The sequence below is a fragment of the Heteronotia binoei genome, chromosome 14, assembly GCF_032191835.1.
Source record: "Heteronotia binoei isolate CCM8104 ecotype False Entrance Well chromosome 14, APGP_CSIRO_Hbin_v1, whole genome shotgun sequence".
Lineage (NCBI taxonomy): Eukaryota > Metazoa > Chordata > Lepidosauria > Squamata > Gekkonidae > Heteronotia > Heteronotia binoei.
In genome coordinates this window covers 19,772,177-19,792,702 of record NC_083236.1, presented here as the reverse complement: position 1 = coordinate 19,792,702, position 20,526 = coordinate 19,772,177, and the positions used below count along the sequence as shown (strand labels likewise).

Here is a 20,526-nt window from a genome sequence, read left to right as displayed (position 1 = left end):
CAAGGAACCCCTAGAGCTGCTCTATCACCTTCCCCAGAAATGGTAAATTGGAAACTACCCAGTAATTGTCCACATCATCCCCAGTAGCCACTGAAGGTTTTTAAAGTAGAGGTCTAATAACTGAATCTTTCAAAAGCCTAGGGAGAGCCCCCTCAGTCAGTGGCACATTAATGATATTCTCCAATGGCTCCAAGATCTTTTCTCAGCATATTTTTGAAAGCCAGGATGGGCACGCACAGGACAAAAGCACACCCACCCGAGGACCTCATCAGCATCCATAAGCAAAAGCAATCTTTTGGTAACAAAAGGACCAGCAAGGTGCTCCTGATGGCTCAAGATATCACAGCTAGGGGCTAAAAATAAAATCACTGACAGGATTGGACTTTGAACAATTGAGCTGGATGGAATTCCTCTGACTGAATGGTGGTAAAGAAGACTCCCTTCTTTGCTGCCATAACCATCACCTCACAGACCTGCAGATTGGATCTGTGGAATGCTACGTCTGAGGGAACTCAAGCGTTCCACCGGTGTCGCTCTGATCACTTCCAATCTGCTTCATAATGACAATGCAAGTTACTCTATAGTAAGGAATGGCTGGAAATGAGGCACACCAAGGAAATTATGTGAATGGATCTGGGGATATAATGACCTTTCTTATAGAGCCAACTACTTTTGCATAACAACAGGGCCAGCCCTAGATTGTCTGGCACCCTAGGTAAGGCAAACTTCTGGTGCCCCCCGCCCCCACCCTGATAATGCCACTGAGTCACATTCGGTGCCCCCAATTCAGTGTCATACAATCACTGGGGCCATGGTCAGATGCACCATCAAATCCATCAGCAAGGCGTTGCTGTTTTGCCGAGTGCCTGTCCCGTCCTCCACCTTGCCGAGTGCCTGTCCCGTCGTTGACTGATCAGATGGCCCGGCCTTTGCGCATGTGCATAAACAATGCCGCTGATTGGCTCAACCTCAGGGACTATTTTCTAGAAATACGGACTAAACAATGATTGCGTCACAAAATTCAACCCCACAAAATTAAAAAGAAACATTTGCAGTTGCTCGGAATTCATCTGCCGTGGTGCTTAAAGCACCCAGGAGCCCTTCCGCCTTTTGCCTTTTGCTGATCCTTTTGCGGTTATGCGTGTATCGCTAAGATTGAAAAAAAAAGGCGCTGATCTGGGATGCAAGTTGAGACGACTCGCTAACGCTGGCATGATCAGACAGGGGAAATCTGTTTTTGGCCCGTCGTCAAGCATTTAGGACCGGATTTTATCCACTATCAAAAAAGTCCGACAGTAAGTCGCAGCATGACGGGATACCCACAACTCACCGACTACTCCCAGATGTTGTCGTGTGGACGTGCACTTTCAATCCGAAGAGCATGCGCTGCTGTGTCGGATAAAAATGTACGTCTGACCGCGGCCTAGTATGCCTAGTGGCAGGGCTGGTCCTGATTGTAGTTGTAGTTGAAGCAGGCAACATAGCGTAATGGCCCTATGAGCATGCCTTGCACAGGGAGCCACTACAGCTAGGATTTCTGCTCCTGTTTGTGGCTGTGGATATCATTAGGCTTCAGGTTTATTTCAGAAGGGATAACTGCACAAATATTCAATCAAAACTGAGAACTAACAAATCCTGGCTTAGGTCAACATCCTGACTGAATAACAACCATAAAAGTAAAGCCAAATCCATCTCTGACTGACATGTTGCATACGGTTTCTGGTTTAGTAACTCCGCCAAATCTGGGAAGACATTTCCTCTTTCCTATCTGCATAAGTGGTTGCTGCATATATTGCTTGATTGTTCTTTTTACCATAACCTCCGTAAAGATTTATTTGGCAAGCTTTCTTTTTCTCCAGATTTGTCTATTCTGCCACCCTGTTATTATTTATTGAGTGATACTGAGGGGGTGGTTAGTGAGGCTGTGGCAAAATTTCTGGCTGACATCCTTAAATTTAATTCTGACCATGTTTGAATGTATCTGTAAGCTCGGTTTTATTTTGATTTTATCTCCAATGTTTAAATTTTTATATTCTGTGTATTTTTATCTGAATCTATTATGCCATTAAAGGTTTGGTATGGTAAGTGGTTGCTGCTAAAAAAACAAAACACACACACAAATTTTAGCGGCAGTTCATTGGAATGTGCTCCTTTCCTTCCCAGGCAGCAGCGACAAGGAAAAACATGCAGTAATTTGGGAGGGCCCCCTACTGTTTTGCAGCAGAAATTAACAAATAAACACATACACACAACACGTCTTTGAGGTATCTCTTTATCTCCCGCCCCCACACACACACTTGGCTTGATGAAAAGGCGGGGAAAGACACAGAAAGAAAACCTGTTCGTTTCAGCTGCAACCGTTAAAGCACAGCCACAATGGAACTGTCAGAAAAAAATACGAATATGTTTTGTAGAGTGTTACATATACATGGGAACAGAAATATCATCAAGGGATGCTTGAATGCCACAATCACGTCAGGCAGTATTTCTACCAAATATCAGCCAGTTAGACAGTATTTTCTTATGCATAGTAAGTATATTATTACACTATAAAATGGGACCATTTTGGACTTGGACCAACATGGCTGCTTGACACCAGTGGTTGGAAATGTTGGGCAATTACTAATATGTATAATAATTTTCTAACCCAAAATTATTGGAGTGGGGGGTTACATAAGGGTCTCTCCCCCCCCCCCCCAGCTCTCTCTGGTGGGTGTGGGTTTATTCAAGTAATTGCCTTGAAGACGCAGCTGCGCTGGGCAGGGCATATTTCTAGGATGGAAAACCACCGCCTTCCCAAGATTGCTCTGTATGGCGAACTTTCCACCGGCCATCGAAATAGAGGGGCACCAAAGAAGAGGTACAAGGACTCCTTGAAGAAATCCCTTGGCACCTGTCGCATCAACCATCACCAGTGGTCTGACCTAGCCTCAGATCGCAAAACATGGAGGCACACCATCCACTAGGCTGTCTCTTCCTTTGAGAACGCACGCATAGCTGGTCTTGAGGACAAAAGGAGATTGAGGAAGAATCGCACTGCTACAGCACCAACCCCAAATCAGACTTTTCCCTGCAGCCACTGTGGCCGGATCTGCCTGTCCCGCATTGGTCTTGTCAGCCACCAGCGAGCCTGCAGCAGACGTGGACTACTGCACCCTTCTTAAATCTTCGTTCGCGAAGTCAAGCCGAGAGAGAGCCTTTCACTTTAAAAATCTGTTCCACGTCTGGTTTGTTTACATGTGTCATGTCTCCTTGCAGCCTCCCTTTGCTCAAACTGTCTATGGGCTCACTCCCAGGTTCCTCCTTGGCCCTCTTCTTTATTTCATACAATGACTCTTTACAACGCTGTCCCCTCTTTTCCTATTTCACCTCTGTGACATCCCATGCTGAGTTTATGCTTGCTCTTCCCTTCTGCAGCCCTCCTGCGGGTTATTCCTGCACCTGAGCCAGTTCTGTGGGCATCTCCCTCAGCCTGGGGCCACCTGAACCTCCTGGCCTTTACTGAGCCCTTCTTCTCACATCATGCAGGCCTACTCTGGGAGCCTTCCCGAGAGTTCATCGGGCTGCCCTGGATGTCTTCCTCAAATTGACCTCTCCCAGTTCTGTATTTTCTTCTCCCATGCTGAAATCGTCTGTCCCCAGCCTCCTGCCCACAGGGGCTCACTCTACCCTGGCCTCAGGGCTGGATTAACAATTAGGCCAAGTAAGCACTGGGCTATGGGCCCCCATGCCTTTAGGGGCCCCAGTCCAGTTCCTCCCCAGCTCCCCCCCCCTGCTTGCAGCTCTCCCAGTCTGTACGAACAGCCAGCAACTGAGCCGCTCTTTGCCCGACTTGCCTGGTGTGGCTGCTGCTGGGTCGTCGGCAAGTTCACTTCTCTCTGCCTCCCTCCCACAGCTTTGTCAAAGGGGCTTTTGAGAAGATGCCTGCAGGCTGCAGGAGGGGCTGCAAGCGGCATGGCAGGCACTCCAACTTTGATAATTTGCGAGGGCCCCCCCCCCGCCAAGATTTTGACTGCCTAGGAACCTCCACAGGGTTTAATCTGGCCCTGCCTGGCCTCCAGCATCTCTTTTCCTGAAATGGCCTCCCCAGCTCCCTCCCACACCTTCTTGCACCTCCCTGCACTGTACTCACCTCCAACCTGCCTCTGGGAGCCTCTTGAGGCTTCTGGGGCTGCAGCAGGGGTCATTTCATAGAAGAAGAGGTGCCGGAGGTCATTAGCACAACTCATTTGCACACGCCACACACCCCTGACATCAGCGGAAGGTGTACTAAATTATATCAGCTCAACATGTAGCATAAAATGCTTCTTGAATTATAATTTCCATAATAAAACCGTAGTCCCTCTCATCATACTTTTAAAATTATGTTCTCCTATGTGGCCACAGTAGCCTGATGAAGATTTCCATCTATCTGCTGTATGTTTTGGTTATTTCCCCATTTTTTGTGGGGGGAAAATATTAGAAAGTTTGTCAAATCTTGGAATTCAGCAAAATTCTCACAGGGGGTTTGAACAATTGAGCCCAGAAGCAATTTTTGGGGAGGGGATACAAAAGAAAAAGCACAATAAAATGTAGAGGTTCCAGAGCTCCATTCCTGTGTGCTCCTGCCCAAAATGAGGCCCAGCTCCCAGACACCCTCTGCTGCCTCTCCTCTCCTCTCCTTTTTGAAGCTGCTGATGACCAGGATGGGCTTAATTGTGGTGGCAGTGTATCACCTCTGGCCAACTTTCACTAACAGATGGGCTATTGAGAGAGTCCTGCTTCTGTTCAGACCTCATGGGACCATTTGGGCAGCCACAGCACAGTATTTGTAACACTGCAGTAGCATCACAGAGCCTGGGGCCAAGCCAACATCAGGGAAGCATCCAGAAGTGTGGGGGCAGAAGAAGCAATGGAAGGGTTGGGAGAAGGCTTAAGCAGGCTAATTGGACCTACAGATCCATGGCTGAGGATGTGGGTCCTACTTCTTGGGTGGATGTTGTCTCTAAATATATGCAGAAAAAAATGCAAGTGAGAAAAAGCGGATAACAAAAACAAATGGAGGGGAATAAAAACAATTTATTGCCCCAGAACCCAGCGGTCTAGAGTTCATGGAGGTCAGAGGAAAGTGACCTCCTTTCTCCTCCTGTTGTGCTTTCTCCCCAAATGCGTTTACCATTTTTTTAGACATGCTGAGAACCAGCAAGCCTATTCGTGAGTCTCACTGTTTGCCACCCAGCTTGAAAACAGCTAGAGAGCTTTGTAGCTGCAATGCGCGTATCTTGAAGTGTCCTCAAGTCGCTCCCGACCTATGGTGACCCTGTGAATTAATGACCTCCAAAATGTCTTATGGTTAACAGCCTTGCTCAGGTCTTGCAAACTGATGGCGCTGTAATAGGCGAGGAAAATAAGCCTCCTGACATTAGTTCTTGCTGCCAGCTATTCTCCCGTGCAGTAGGTGAAATCAAACTTCACTCAGGGTCATGGCTAGAGCAGGACAATAACATGTGCCAATCACTCTGTTTGACCCCTTCTTTGTGCTTGTGCAGTAGGAAACATAATTTATGTGACCCGCCCCGGTTGCCTTGCTGGCTGTGGGCAGCTGCACAGTTGCCAGCATTGAACCTGAATAGCGAGGCTCTTGTTAACAAGAATCATGGGCTCTCTATGAGCCTCTGAATAAGGAAGATACCTGGAAGGGGCTATTCTGTCTGCCAATTAAGACCTGCTTCCCAAGCCCTGTTCTCTGGGCCCCCACTTTTAGATTCATTTTACTTACAATGAAGCCCTAACAAAACAAAGATTTTAAAAAAAAAAACAATGAATGCACAAAACTGTGGCAAAGAGATTTGTTTGTGTCAGGTTTGTTTGATGGGATCTGTTGAGATAGAATAACCATATGCAACTGCACAATTTGCTTTTAACACTGGATTCAAAACCTGCTTGATCTAGTTTGTACAAATGTATTACCCTATAAGGGGGAAATCGCATCGTGACTGTTTCAGTAACAACGTTCTTGTGCAAATAACAAAATTTGAGTGCAGTAGCACCTTTAAGACCAACACAATTTTATCTGAGGTATACGTTTTTGAGGTATAAGCTTGAAATATTAGATGCGTGAAAGTGTATCTGATGAAGTGCGCATGCGCATAACAGCTTATAAATTTTTGCTCTGCTGCTTCACACCCATATGGCTACCCACTTGAATCTATCTTGTGCAAATCTTGTGAATCTATCTTTTTAAGTATACTCTTTTCTTCTTCTTTTTATTTAAGTATCAACTGAAAAGGATCTTTCCACCTAAAAGTTAAAGGGAAAACAAACGTTAGGATTTTTTACCCATCAGCAGATGAAACGCCGCAGCTTTTGCCATGAGTCAATGTTTTAGTTTAAATTCCCTCTCTCTCATTCTCCTCTGCTCTCGTAACCCCTTTGCAGACGTGTGGACCTCTAAAATAAAAGAGATTAATGTGATATCCGAACCGAGAGATTATTTGAATGAATTACACATCAGATTAAAGAAGATCTCATTTACAAAGCATCAAAATAAAACCTTTCTGATTAAAGAGGGGGAGGAGCCATGTCCCTTTCCTGAAAATAATGAATCAGATTCTTTGCTTTGCAAGAACCAAAGTCACTGCAGCCACAGCCTGCTGGTTTCACTAGGCTACAACACTAGGTTTGTTCTGAATCCCACTGTGTTGTCAGTAATCTGAAATGACTGTTGATCCAATCAGAAGACATGAACATTACAGGCAGAAAGTCTGCGATAGTTTTCCAGAGAAGTGTAGTGTGGCAGAGGCATTGTTGTACGCAATGCACACTCATTTTTCTCCCAATATTTATCAGATGAAGATAGCAACTCTCAAATGTACATGTTGTTGGAAGTGAAGGAGTAGATTCTCTTAGCCTCTGCCTCCACAGGGGTTTACAAGAGAGTCAGCTAGACAGGCAAACACTGTGAGCATCTTTCCTGTTAACTCTTCTGCCTCTGTCCCTTTGATGTGTAGACTGATACTTTCAGGGAGTTGCTTCTGTTCTTCTGTTCTCACCTCTCTCTCTCTCTCAAGAAGGAGCACATTGCTCTCCATCTTTGACACCACAGATGCAGGACGTGCATATCTGCATCCATTATATTTCGTTTAGTTAGATTCTATTCCTCTCTCTCATCTATCCTATCTAGAATGGTGTTCACTAAATAAAGAACTCTATTAGTTTTGAAACTGAGGCGGCTCTGTGTAACTTTGCTAGCACATAGAAAGAAGCTGCTGCTTCCTGTAGCCTTTTGTGCATTTTGCTAAACGAGACAGAGGTGACTGGCCTACTATACCAGTGAATCTAACACAACTAACACCCCTATTCTCAAATCTAATATCACTATCAGAGTCACCTCCAAAATGACTGTTACATACTGATGAAACTCTTTTCTGGTTGCTCAACAACATATTGGTTCACACTCTAACAGTCACGGGTTTTCTGTAGCAGGAACTCCATTGCATATTAGGCCACAAACCCGATATAGCCAGTCCTCCAGTAGACCCTGTAATAAGAACCCTGTAAGCTCTAGGAAGATTGGCTACATCAGGGATGTGTGGCCTAATATGCAAAGGAGTTCCTGCTACAAAAAAAAAGCCCTAACAGTTTAGCTTACCGTAACACATGCAGGATAATGCATATTCAGTCCACTCTCAATGCACTTTAGTGACTTTTTCCAAACAGATTTTGCCATTCCACACAGTAGAATCCAGCTGCAAAGTGCATTGAAAGTGCATTTTCCTCTGTGCATGAAAAACCACTTTCTGCAACAGTGGAAACGCCCACTCCTCTATGAACGTACCCACCCCATAAGGGACCCCCACCATTGAAGGCTGAATGGTCAGCCACTTGGGAAAAAGTCTTGACTGTGGCACCAAAATGATGGGATTCTCTCTCCAGGGAGATGCCTTTGTCCCCCTCAGTGATCATCTTCCACTGGCAGGTGAAGACTGAGCCTTTTGGTTTGGCATTCCTGCATTGACCCTTCTTCCTGTTTTGTGTTTGTGCATTTGTTTTTTTAAAGATGTATTTTTAAAAGCTTTTTTTAATGGTTTTCCTTGCCACCTTGAGGATGCCTATTTAATAATATAGGTAGTATGTAACCCAACTGCAACAATTAATTACTTTGGACAAAATCAGAGAAGCTTGGATCAGACTTTTGTCTTGCCATCATGCTGCTGGTTTTAGTTCCCTGGTCAGCTGGAGGGAGAGAAGGGGAGGCTGTGACTTAACAGATATGTGCCGTTAGCAGGAAATGTGCCTGACAGGAAAGTTATCCAGTCACCAGCCCAACTGGATAATCCATTATGTCAATTTCCTTTCAATGGGAAGCAAACAGTGAATCTGTATATGGGACAGTGAAATTTATTTCATTTTATAGCATCTCTGAATACAAGGCTCTAACCTGAATGGCCCAGACTAGCCTGATTTCATCAGATCTTGGAAGCTAAGCAGGTTCAGCCCCGGTTAGTACTTGGATGAGAGACCAGCAAGGAAGAGCAGGGTTGCTACGCAGAGACAGGCAATGGCAAACCACCTCTGAATGTCTCTTGCCTTGAAAACTCAAGGGGTTGCTACAAATTGGTGTATAGCCTCTGTAACTCCATTTTAGTTCTATGCTAGTGCTTGCTCTCAGGTTGCCTGGGAAGATGGCTGGCAGGCTGCTCCCAGGAGAGCATTCCCTGCATGTTTTTATTACTACTTTCCCGAGTTCTTAGCTAAGAAACTTTTTTTTCTCTGCCACTGGGTACCAGGTGCAAGAAACGGCCTGACTCTTCTCAGTGTTTGGGATGTAGCTTTGATTGATGATACTCTTGACTTGTAGCCAGCAATTGGGATATAAAATGTTTAGTTAAGCTATATACCGGCATCTCTGGTTGTTAGGTCTGCTGTGTGTGCAAGGTCCAGCAGATGGGAGTTTACCTGTTATTTCTGGAAGTTTGATCATTTATTAAAATCTCCTTGTGAGCAAACCTGGATCTACTTGCATATTGTTTTCTTGGGATTGCTGCGAACCTCAGAGCCTCTGGCCAGGTTTCCAAACGGTTGGCTGAAACTTGACGGCACTTACCACCGCCACCACTGAATGTAAGAAATACTTGTGAATTATACAATGGTGAAACTAGGGCTGCCAGCCCCGAAGTGGGTGTGGGGGCTATCCCAGTTTTGTAGGCTCCTGGCCAGTGGGGTGAAGCCCTGCCCCAACAGCCACCACACGCCGAGATGTCCCTAGCATGATGAGATCATGTGGAAGTGATGTCATCATGCCAAGGACATCACACGGCAACAGTCTGGTATTTGGGGCAAAACTCAATGATACCCCTAGAGTTTTTGCCCAAAATACCAGTGTCATTGCATGATGCCCCCAAAGTGATGACTTCACTTCTGCATGACATCATCATGCTGGGGACATTGCACGTGGCAACGTTGCCCCAGTTTGGTGTAGTGGTTAAGTGCATGGACTCTTACCTGGGAGAGCCAGTTTTGATGCCCCACTCCTCCACTTGCACCTGCTGATGTGACCTTGGGTCAGCCACAAGTTCTCTCAAGGCTGTTCTGCTCAAGAGCACCTCTGGGAGAGCTCTCTCAGCCCCACCTACCTCACAGGGTGTCAGTGGTAGGGAGGGAAAGGAAATTGTAAGCCAATCTGAGACTCCTTTGGGTAGTGAATGGCAAGGTATAAATCCAACCTCCTCCTCCTTCTCAGCCCTCCCCTAGAAAGCTCCCTCCCATCTCCTGCTGGCAAGAAGGTAGGACCTGGCAACCCTAGGTTGAAACATGGACACAGAAGTGTTGGTATTATACCCCTCTTCACTACCTGAATGTGTCTCCAAGTGGCATACAATCACCTTCCCTTCCTCTCCCCACAGCAGACACCCTGTGAGGTAGGTGGGGCTGAGAGTTCTGAAAGAACTGTGACTGACCCAAGGTCACCCAGCTGGCTTCATGTGGATCCAGCCAGCCCAAGCAGGCCTCGCTCACTCAGGGCTCTCCTTTTTTGTGTTGGATTGCTTTTGGCTGGGGGGCGGAGTGGCATATGCTAATGAGTTATGCCAAGAAGCTCCACCACCTATTTTTCTACAAAACGACTCCTGTTTCCAAAGGTCTGAGATGTTTACTAAGCAGCACTGAGCCTCGTAGATCACAGGAAACAGCCCAAGTTGCTGAACCAGTCTTGTTAGAACAAAAACCTTCTGTATGCAGCACTCCAAAGTGACTTCTTGGACACCCGTCTCTTTATATCCTTCAGTAATATTGAACAGTTGACCATGTGAAAGGCCACAGACAGATCTAGGAGCAGTAGGAGAGAAGCTTGACCTTCATCCATAAGAAGAGGAAGGTTATCCACCAACATCGCAAGAGCCATCTCTGTACCATAGCTAAGTTTGAAGCCAGGCTGAAAAGGGTCAAGGGCAGATGAGTCATCCAGGAAACCCTGAAGATGCTTCCTACTCTATCAATCAGTTTCTGTAAGACTGGTGAGTTACCCTTGTGGCTTTATTTTTAGCAAGCAGTCCACGACATGCCTGTGTATTACAAATACATTCGCAAGTAAAATGACACCATGCCTTATATGTAGCATGGAAACAAAGATTGGAATCCTGTCCATGGTTATTTGAGCGAACGCTTGATTGAACACAAAGACTTACTTCTGAGTAAATAAACACAGTTTAACAAGCTGTTAAAACGAATAGTGAAAGGTGTCCCAAATCAAGAATTCCTGATGAAACCATGAAGTTTTACGTACACAAAGTAGATAACCATGAAGTTTTACCTAAAGGTAAAGTCTCGTTTTCGACTCTGGGGTGACGTTGCTTTCACAACATTTTCACAGCGGACTTTTTACAGGGTGGTTTGCCATTGCCTTGCCCTGTCATCTACACTTTCCCCCCAGCAAGCTGGGGACTCATTTTACCAACCTCGGAAGGATGGAAGGCTGAGTCGACCTTGAGCCGGCTACCTGAATCAGCTTCCGCTGGGATCAAAATCAGGTTGTGAGCAGAGGGCTCCGACTGCAGTACTGCAGCTTTACCACTCTGCGCCACCGTACAGCACAGTAATTTAGAAAGTTTTAAAAAAAATCTACAAGGACTGATTCTTAAATTCTTCATTGTTCTTCACTATTTATACAACGCTCTTAAATGTAAGTTAAGATAGACACTTGGTTCTAGGGGGCATATGGGAGAGTATACAATGCAAAAAGGAAGGATGAGATTGACACCTAGGGCTCCCAGCTCTGGGTTGGGAAATACCTGGAGTTTTGGGGGGTGGAGCCTGAGGAGGGGGTTTGGGGAGAGAAGGTACTTCAGTGGGGTATAATGCCATAGAGTCCACCTTCCAAAGTGGCAATTTTCTCCAGGTGAATTGATCTCTGTTGCCTAGATGTAAATCCCAGGAGATTTCCATCTACCTCTTGGAATTTGGCTACCCCATCTGGTGTAAAGCACTGCTATGATAAGCTTATTCTTATTCCCAGGTGATCATTTATTCAAAATAACAGTCATTTATTCTTAATAATCATCATCATGGCACTCCATTATAGCTATAGGAAAACTTTAAAACTCAGAAACTGGTTTCCTCTCTCCCCCTTTTGACAGGATTCATATTATTTCTTTAGCAGCAGTCCTTACCTCTGAGAATCAGGCTGCAATACAGAAGAGTGACTCATCTCCTCCTTTTGAATTTCAGTATGTTCCTAACCCTAACTAAATGTACCAAGAAGCAAGTCCCCTTGTTTCAAAACAGTCTACTTTCAAGTGAGCATGCAAATAATCACAGGTATCTCCTGTATGTATTGCGGAAATGTAGATCCCACAGAATTCCACGGCTAGTTAAGTTCCAAGTTAAGTGCACAATTTCTGGTCTTAAAACACCCTTGGGAAGACTCTTCCTCTCTTATGCAATTCGCTATTGAACTCAAGAGGATCTGACTTCTGAGTAAGTATGCATGGATGGGGTGGCCGTTTAGACGGCCTAGGCTAGCCTGATCTCCTAAGAACTTGGGAACTAAGCACGGCCAGTTCTTGGTGAGATGGGAAACCACCAAGGAAGGCCAGGGTTGCTCTGCAGAGTCAAGGCACACCTATGGGTCACTGTTAAGTTGAATGAGACTCGAGGGCACTTTACACAAATGCAGGGGATAGGGCTGGATTGCAGCAGCCCCTGCCTTTAATTTGGCCTGTGCACAGCTCTACCTTCCAAGGCTGGCTCAGGCTGCCACCCAACAGGCAGGCCGGCCAGCCTAGCACTCGGTGCAACTTGCAGCCAGCTGGCTTGAGCCAAGGTTACTGCACTGCCTCCAGAGAGCCTGCTTGCGGCGAAAGAGAAGCCCCAGGGCCCAGTGAGACCTCCTCAGGACAAGAGGCCTGGGCAGAATCGCAGCCGAGCCTCTGCAACCGCCCACCAATGCCTCGCGGAGCTTGGCGCGTCCTCCTGTCCCGGGGAGCCCTGGGACTTCCTCCTGAGGCAAGGGGGACGGCCGCGCTTCCTTCCCCCGGGGGCTGACCCAGGAGCTGCCTCCCGCTGGCCTCGGCCGCCCCCCCCCCCCCCAGCACGAGCGGGCGGAGTGGAGCTTTCGCCTGACGACGGGACGCGCCGGCTGGTCCGCCCTCCCGAGGAACCTGCCGCTGCGCCGCCGGGAGGAGGTGGCTCGCTCTCTCTCTCTCGCTCGGGGCTCTTCTTTCCCGGCTGCAAACGATGCGGCTCCGGGCTGCCTCCCGCGGGGGCTCGCCGGCGTCTCTTCTCCCAGGTGGGCGAGCCCCGTCTCCCCTGGGCGGCCCCTCCTGCCCTCCCGCGGGGCGCAGACTTGGGCAGGAAGCCGGGCTGGGGAGGGGGCTCGAGGGGAGGGAAGGAGGAGGCGAGGCGGCTTCTGCCTTCCCCGTAAACAGGCTGCGGCTCCCGCCGTCGGCCGCCCCGCCAGCCCGCCCCCGCTTGGCCTGGGCCAGCGGGCGCCGCTGCTTCCGCGCCCTTCCCTTCTCTTCCTTTCCCCGCCGCAGCCGGGAGCCGCCCAAGGCTGGCTGCTCCCGCAGTGTGGCCGCCAGAGAGGGAGGGAGGGAGCCGGGCTTGCAAGAGGTTGGGGCTGGGCGGCGGGTCTCCCCGACGGCGCTGGGCGAGGAGGCGGGAGAGAGACCCGCAGCCGCCTTTCCAGACGCGGCTGGCTGCAGCTGGGGGGCGCCCGGCTCGCCTCGCCTGGGTTGCAGCTGCTGCTCCCGCCCACGCCGGCCGGGCGGGCGGGCGGGCTCGGCGGCTTCTTGCGCGGCCCTGCCCGGCCCCGCCCCGCCTGGAGCGCCTCGAAGGCGGCTTGGAGCGCCGCGCTGACCCGATGAGGTCGGAGGAGTTGCTGCCGCCGTCTCCGGGCTCCGCTTCTCTCGGCCGACGTGGAGGCTCGGCGGGGAGGGCGGGAGGCTGCTCCCCCGAGGACTCTCCAGCCAGGCAACCCCGAGGTTGGCAACGCAAGCGCGGAGGCGAGGCAGGCAGGCGCCGCTTTGTTTGCATGGGGTTGGGGGGTGGCGGAGGGGTGGGGGGGAGGCGAGACGTCGAGCAACTCGCGCGGTCCGGAGGCCGGATCCTTGGGGGGCGCGAGGAGGGGGCGGCCGGGATGGTGGGGCTCCGGCGGGGGCCTGTCGCCGTCGGAGTAAGGATGGGGACGAAGCCGCGTCGTCGAGCAGCCTGCGCGGCACAACGCCTGTAAAAGCGCGTCCAGTCGGCTTAAGGATTCGAGGGAGCCAGGTGGAAATCCCCGCTGAGCTAGTCGCTCTTAGCCTAGCCCTACCCCACAGGGTTGTTGTGAATGGAGGCAGGGAAGATTTGGTGAGTTTCTTTGGCTCCCCCTCCTTGGGGGAGGGGGCACGTCAAGGTTAGATAGTTGTAATGCACTCTGGACTGAGCAGGTCCAAAATGGGGCACCCGGGGTGCCATCTGGTCTCTCTTCTGTAGGGGAAGATCTGCAGGGGCTGCCCCTCTCTTTCTGGGCACAATTCACAGTGCTGGTCACTTAAATCTTTAAGGAAGTAAGTGCAATCTTAACATTTTCCTGGGAGTAGCAACCTCAGTAGATTTGAACAGGATGCTAAGTAGACATGCTTAGGATTGGACTCTGATTTTGGGCTTGGAGCAATACCTCCTCCTGATGTTCAGCCCACCAGTCGAGGTCCTGTTCACAAACCCTTCTCTCTGTGCCGGGTTCAAGGCTGTTTCACGGGTGGCACCTTGCCTGTGGAATGTACTTCTTGATACTACTCACCTGATGGTTTCAAATGCTCATTTAGGTGCCAGATGTTCCAAGTTTGGGGGTTTTAATGGTGTTATTAAACATTTCAAATAAATAGGAGGGTCTCAGTGAACACTGGAGACTGGCCTGTCAGCTGAATCGGACCCTTGTTCCTTCCAGCTCTCCAGGGTCTCAGGCCGAGGTCTTTTACATCACCTCCTCCTACCTGCTCCTTTTAACTGGAGAAGCAGGGGATTGAACCTGGGACCTTCTTGCTCTACTACTGAGCCATAGCCCATCCCCAGAAAGCTGAACAGATTACAACAGAATTAATTATAAGCAGCCTTGAGCAGGACTCTGAAGAGGTGTCATAGAAATTTTCTAAATAAATAATAAACCACTATACAGTGTAAAGATATGTGCCAAGTCCTTGTCAGTTATTCCCATGCTGGGGATATTTGCCTAGAGGAGGCAGGAGAAAGTTTACTTCTTTCTGAGTAATTTGGCAGAATACTTTCCTTATTTCTCCATATATGAAAAGGCTAGAGATTTGAAAAACTGAAATTCAGGGAAAGACTAAGAATCGAGTAAGGGTGTGTGTGTGTGAGATAGAACTGAGGAAAATATGCTTAGTCAAAATAAAGGATAACTTTCTGTCAACATTTTAAATTGATATTCATGTAACTTTTACAGTCCATTTTATACTAATTGCAATATTATGTACTTATATAACAGTGAGCCTTTATACAACGAAGACCAGGTGGAGGTAAACAAATGGAAGGGAGCTTGTTTATAGAATAAGCAACTACATCTGTCTGGCTTTTCTCAAGACAACATTACATTCAGTGAATCAGCTTCTTTTAAGTTGCTGAAGAGGTAGCTACTTTTCCTTTCTTTCTGTGAGGGCAGCTGAAGGGAATAGTATTGGAGAAAGGAGCTGACCAAAGGAGAGAATGAGGAGGGGTTAACTCAGCACAGGGGAAATGAAGGAGAAAGCCCACCTGGCTGGTGGAGTGAGGCTTGTATGGGAATAGGACAGTAGTGAACTTTCTCATATCCTGTCCATTCTCCAAAAACCCAAATCTGTTGTATATGAGAGATATCCTGTTTCTTTCCTTTCATCATCCCCAGAATTGAGGCTGGGCAGAGAGCCTGTGACTTGTAAAAGACCATTCAAGGGGTTCTGTGGCTGACTGGGGTTTCAAACCTGACATTTCCAGAACTTTCACCACTGGTCTGTCACTGATCTGTTCAGCCGTGCATAAGACTGTTCCCCTGTGGGGAATCAATGTAGACTCCTCAGGGTGTCTCAGATTTAACTTTGCTGAATGTTTAGTTTAGGATACCATACTCACTGGTTCCGTATCAGATACAGGCCATCTGTTTCCCATTTTGGGGCAGCTTTACATGACAGTTAATTCCAAAATAGATATGAATTAGATAATATCAGGCCTCTGATTCAGTGGGAGCTCACAGGAGCGCAGCTTCTGAACCTTTCTGAGAGTTCCACCTCCTTCTCCTGAGAGTTCCACCTCGTTGTCCATTGAATAGTATTGTAGCTGCATAACAATCCCTGGATGAGCTCCACCACCTATTTTTCTACAAAACAACCCCTGGATAATATGAGGAACAATTCCAGTCCCTGATGCTAAGAAGTAGTAGAATTGTCAGGATCTGGGACAGATGGAGCATTTGTCTTTTCTTGAATAAAAGGAATCATTGAATAGAAAACTGTATACAGCTGGGGATTGATTTGGATTAATTAGGATTTGTTTGCCATCAGATTTTAAAATTGATTTATGGGTGCCAGCTTTTCAGCCCACAGGTAGATTTAGGAAACTTTTCTCTGTTGGCGGATTGCATGAAATGAAGCCTTGTGTATATGTGTGTGTGTGTGTGTGTGAGGAATGCGCAGCTGTGGACACTAAAAAAAGAAATGGGGTGAGCCGGTGTCAAGTATGCCGTTTTGCGATTGAGGGGAATGGGTGCCATGCTTTATTTCCCATGTCAGAGCCTCTGGGTTTTGTTTTTTTACTGTTGTGTATGTATGCTTAGGTGAGCAGTCAGCATTTGCCAGTTTTCATCACTCATTAGTGGAGACTTGTTTCCATGACAGTGTGAACTGTATGAGTGGTCTGGTTATCGTTTTGCCTAGGCATGGCTTTATAATTGCGCAGATGAAGAGGCTGTGTCATATATCCTACTCAGATGTGAACCTCTTCCCTAGCAGCGGTTGCCTAAAGATATCCATTCCTCTTCCATCTGTGCTTGTTGTGGAAAGGAGCTAAAAACTGATGGACCCTCCGGCAGTATATATTGTATGTGTTCTAAGCTAAATGAAAATGTGGTTTAGCCAGTGGTCTATAAAAGCACTCTGTGATCCGACTAGTGGCAATTACCTCTTAATGCAAAGAGATTTGCTACGTTGTGCCTTTAAGAGCCTGCATACAATTTTATTTTGATTTTCTAAGCAACTCCGGATGCCTTTGGGGTTTCTTTCTGTCTTTGTAGCTTCGAAGCCAGAAGGAGAGGGAAGGGAGGGGGGAGCACAATACCACTAAAAAAACACCCCCTTTTGCCCTGATTGTGTACCATTCAGCAGATAAGAACACTAAGCCAATGAAAACTTCCCTGGGAGTAAGCCCCACTGAATAAAATAAGATATTCGATATAGGTTTGCTTAGTATAGTTTGCAGATAGTTCTTTTTAAAAAACCTGAGAACAGATTTCTAAGGGAGTTTCAGTGATGGTGTGATTGTATTTATTTCTACTGAGAAGTAAATCCCATTCCTTTTAAAAAGGCCTGTTCCAAAGCAACTGGACACAGGGTGGCAGCTGTGAACATGTGAACTGTCTTATACCGTGTGGGACTAAAAGATGTGAAGGCTGGGGGTAGGGGGAGGGAGTCTCCCCTTTCCCTCCCCCACAAGGAACTTTTTTCAACTTTTCCAATTTCCTCCTTCAGAATGAGTGAAACGCTTCTTAAAACAAGGGTTTTTTCCTGACTCAAAAGGTATAGCGTGAAAGAGTCTGAGAGCTTATTTCAGCTTTTCCCAAAGAAAATTGAAGTAACATTGGAAGTGAGGGGACTCCTGAGATTTTTATTTGTGTCTAGAATGAGTGAAGTGAAAGACAAGCTATAAATGAGGCATTTGATGTTAAATCACCAAGGAAGTTTAGTTTTTATAGGAAAGTAAATATTACAGATACTTCAGTCCTCTTCCAGGTTTTTTCCTTACAAAAGTGTGTGTGTGTGTGTGTGTTACGGCTTCAGAATTTCTAGTTAGAACCACTTATCTGACAAGCTCAGAACTGTCTACTTTGAGGAGCAGTAAATCTGAGAATGGTATCCACAGATCATTCCCTCCTAGGTTCACTAATTTCTAAACTGATCCCTCTAGCTGTCTTTTTAATATCAGTTTGATCTGCAAGCAATTAGCAGAGGATGCTGTCTTAGCAGCTTCAGCTGCCCATTTCCACTCATTAAACCTTTACTTAAGGGACAGGATTTGCCTGGCCAGTTGGGAAGCTTATTCCTTGCCTTGCTACCAGAGATCCTTCTACTTAAGCATACTGCTGCCTGCCCCGGGAATTCTTCTGCATACGAAGCAGGTGTTTCTACCATGAAGCTGTCTGCCTCCCACCCGCCATGTGGAAAACTATCATCCGAGTAAGTGGCATGTACTCTTTCCATCAAAATGTTAACCTTTAGTCACCATTTGAGAGTGCAGATTATTGTATGTGTTCATCAATTTAAGCTTCATTTTAAGAGTATTGTTTTCCCTTTATTGACCTGGTATAGGCTGCAGTTAGTCTAGGAATTATGTTTTTGTTACAGATGTTGTGAGATTGGAGCTTTCAGCAGTCGAGTAGTTTGTGGATGCCTGGCAGCAAAGTTGTGAGAGATTTTGAATTTTGTGAATCCATGTTTATAATTTGTTTTTAAGTGGTACCTGAGTGAAGGCTCAAAGTATGTCTGTTTGCTTCTATATCTGTTTATACATAGTCGTAACTGGCATAAGTTATTAATAATAATAATACATAATAAGAGTCCTGTGGCGCAGAGTGGTAAAGCTGCAGTATTGCAGTCCTAAGCTCTGCTCACAACCTGAGTTCGATCCCCGGTGGAAGCTGGGTTTTCAGGTAGCCGGCTCAAGTTAACTCAGCCTTCCATCCTTCCGAGGTCGGTAAAATGAGTACCCAGCTTGCTGGGGGGAAAGTGTAGATGACTGGGGAAGGCAATGGCATACCACCCCGTAAAAGTCTGCCGTGAAAACGTTGTGAAAGCAACGTCACCCCAGAGTTGGAAACGAATGGTGTTTGCACAGGGGACCTTTCCTTTCCAACTGGTAGGACCCTGAACTAGAAGTCAGGATTTATTCTTTGAGACAGATTTCCTGCGTGTCACTTAAAATTTCTTTGGTTGTGCCTGTGTGAAAGATAAATACAGTGGTTGTATCTCATCTTTAACTTGATGGATGGCTGTGCAAGAAGGGAGATTCACCATCTCATCTTAACCTGTCTGCACTTTTTGTTGTCAACTGTGAACTGAGAGGAAAATAGGAGTCAATTGCACCTTTAAGACCAACTTAGTTTTATTCAATGACCTGTGAATTGAGATGTGAGGTAAATTATTTGGAAGGGTTTTACTTGTTTTTTAAAGGATTTTTTTTTTAAACCAGTGTTTTTTGACAATAAGTAGGAAATAGTGGGCAGCATGACCTTTTCTGTTTTGGAATGAATGGAATGCTTTTAAGGCAAGGTTTTTCTTGCCTTAATTATGAAAGTATTATGTACTATATGCAGCAATAGATCATAATTCTTACGTATACTGTAGACCAGGGGTGGCCAACGGTAGCTCTCCAGATTTTTTTTGCCTACAACTCCCATCAGCCCCAGCCATTGGCCGTGCTGGCTGGGGCTGATGGGAGTTGTAAGCAAAAAAAATCTGGAGAGCTACCGTTGGCCACCCCTACTGTAGACACATACATTGTATTTTCAAGTTTATGTTTGTTGTTTGTGAATAATTTGGGCAATGATTAATATGCTATCATATACTTAATGATAATACATTATTAAAGAGTTCAGTGATTACAGAGCCATAAAGTTTAACTGTTGAAATTAGAAAACAAATTTAATGATAAAAGAAAGATAATGTAGTTTTTGGACAGAAACAGTCATGGTAGGGTTTTTAGAATCTTTCGGGCTCAAGTGCCGTGTTCTACTGGAGAAAGTTTCCCTTCCAGACGTTTTGTTCTCAGCTGTGGAGAACATCCTCAGTGGCGTTGCAGCCGGAGCAGGCGCTCTGACCTTCTTGGCTGCTGTGCATTGAGTGAGGCCAGGGCTGCTGGAGAGCTGCTATTTCTAGGCTGGAGGGGGTGTGATGAAAGGGCAATTGGTTTGTGGATGTGCCCATTGTTTGGTGGGGCTTCCTGGAAGGGTAGTGATAAGGAAACTGGCTGTTGAATATGACCATTGTTCCGTGTTAATTGCTGGGAGGGTTGGAAGGGGTTTGAAGATAAGGAAGATGGTTGTTGACTGTGCTGATTGTTCTGTGGAATTTGCTGGTTGTTCTGAGACTTTCTGCAATTTATAGTCACGGTAGGTCTACCATTACCATCAACAAACACATTGTAGCATGGTAATTGTTGCCCAAATTCTTCATGTTTTAACAGCAAGCATATCCATGAAATATGTTGTATATATTCTGATCCCACAGCTCCTTGACCTTCCCGGCTTCCAGGCTGTGAGCAACCAAGACGCTGGGGTTGTCGGTGTATTTGACAGGGTGCTTGAATCCACTTGAGGGGGAAACTAGTCCCCACCACCACCTTTACTGTCTTTTGGGTAGCCACCAGTCAGACATTTATGTGCCCTGTAAACTTCTCCAGTGTTCTGATCCACTGAAAGTGTGGTTTCTGTGCGTACACCCATATGGAATATTTGTTCTCCTTCCTCCCAACCTAGGTGAATCCGTCTAGCTAATCTAGGTGTTTCGATATCTCTATCCAAATGAATGGCCAAATGCGTGGGTGAGTTTTAAACATAAGTCTGTGATCTTTGTAAAAAGAAAATACCTTTACTACTAATAAGCTGCCTCTGCAGACCAGAAGTACAAAAGCATGGGAATATGTAGCAGCATGGTAAAGGTGATGTAGAGGACTAGGAAATAAAAGGCAAAACATAACGCTTGCTCAGTTCTGCTTGTTACTGAGATAACTCAGCATTTCTTGCCTTGAGAAATAGACACAAGTCCGCTGGGGCTCTAAGTAAAAAAGGGCTTTTGACAGTGTTGTCACCTG

At 46.7% G+C, this 20,526-nt stretch overlaps 1 protein-coding gene across 6 annotated transcripts in view; it reads left to right on the top strand.

The window, feature by feature from the left end:
* Positions 1–12,572: 12,572 nt before the first annotated feature.
* Positions 12,573–20,526, top strand: part of SHISAL1 (shisa like 1) — a 401,371-nt gene continuing 393,417 nt past the window's right edge. For all 6 annotated transcript variants that reach the window (XR_009556180.1, XR_009556179.1, XM_060253696.1 and 3 more), the window contains exon 1: positions 12,573–12,763. The gene's annotated coding sequence lies outside the window, so the exon portion shown is untranslated. The remainder of the gene's footprint in view (positions 12,764–20,526) is intronic.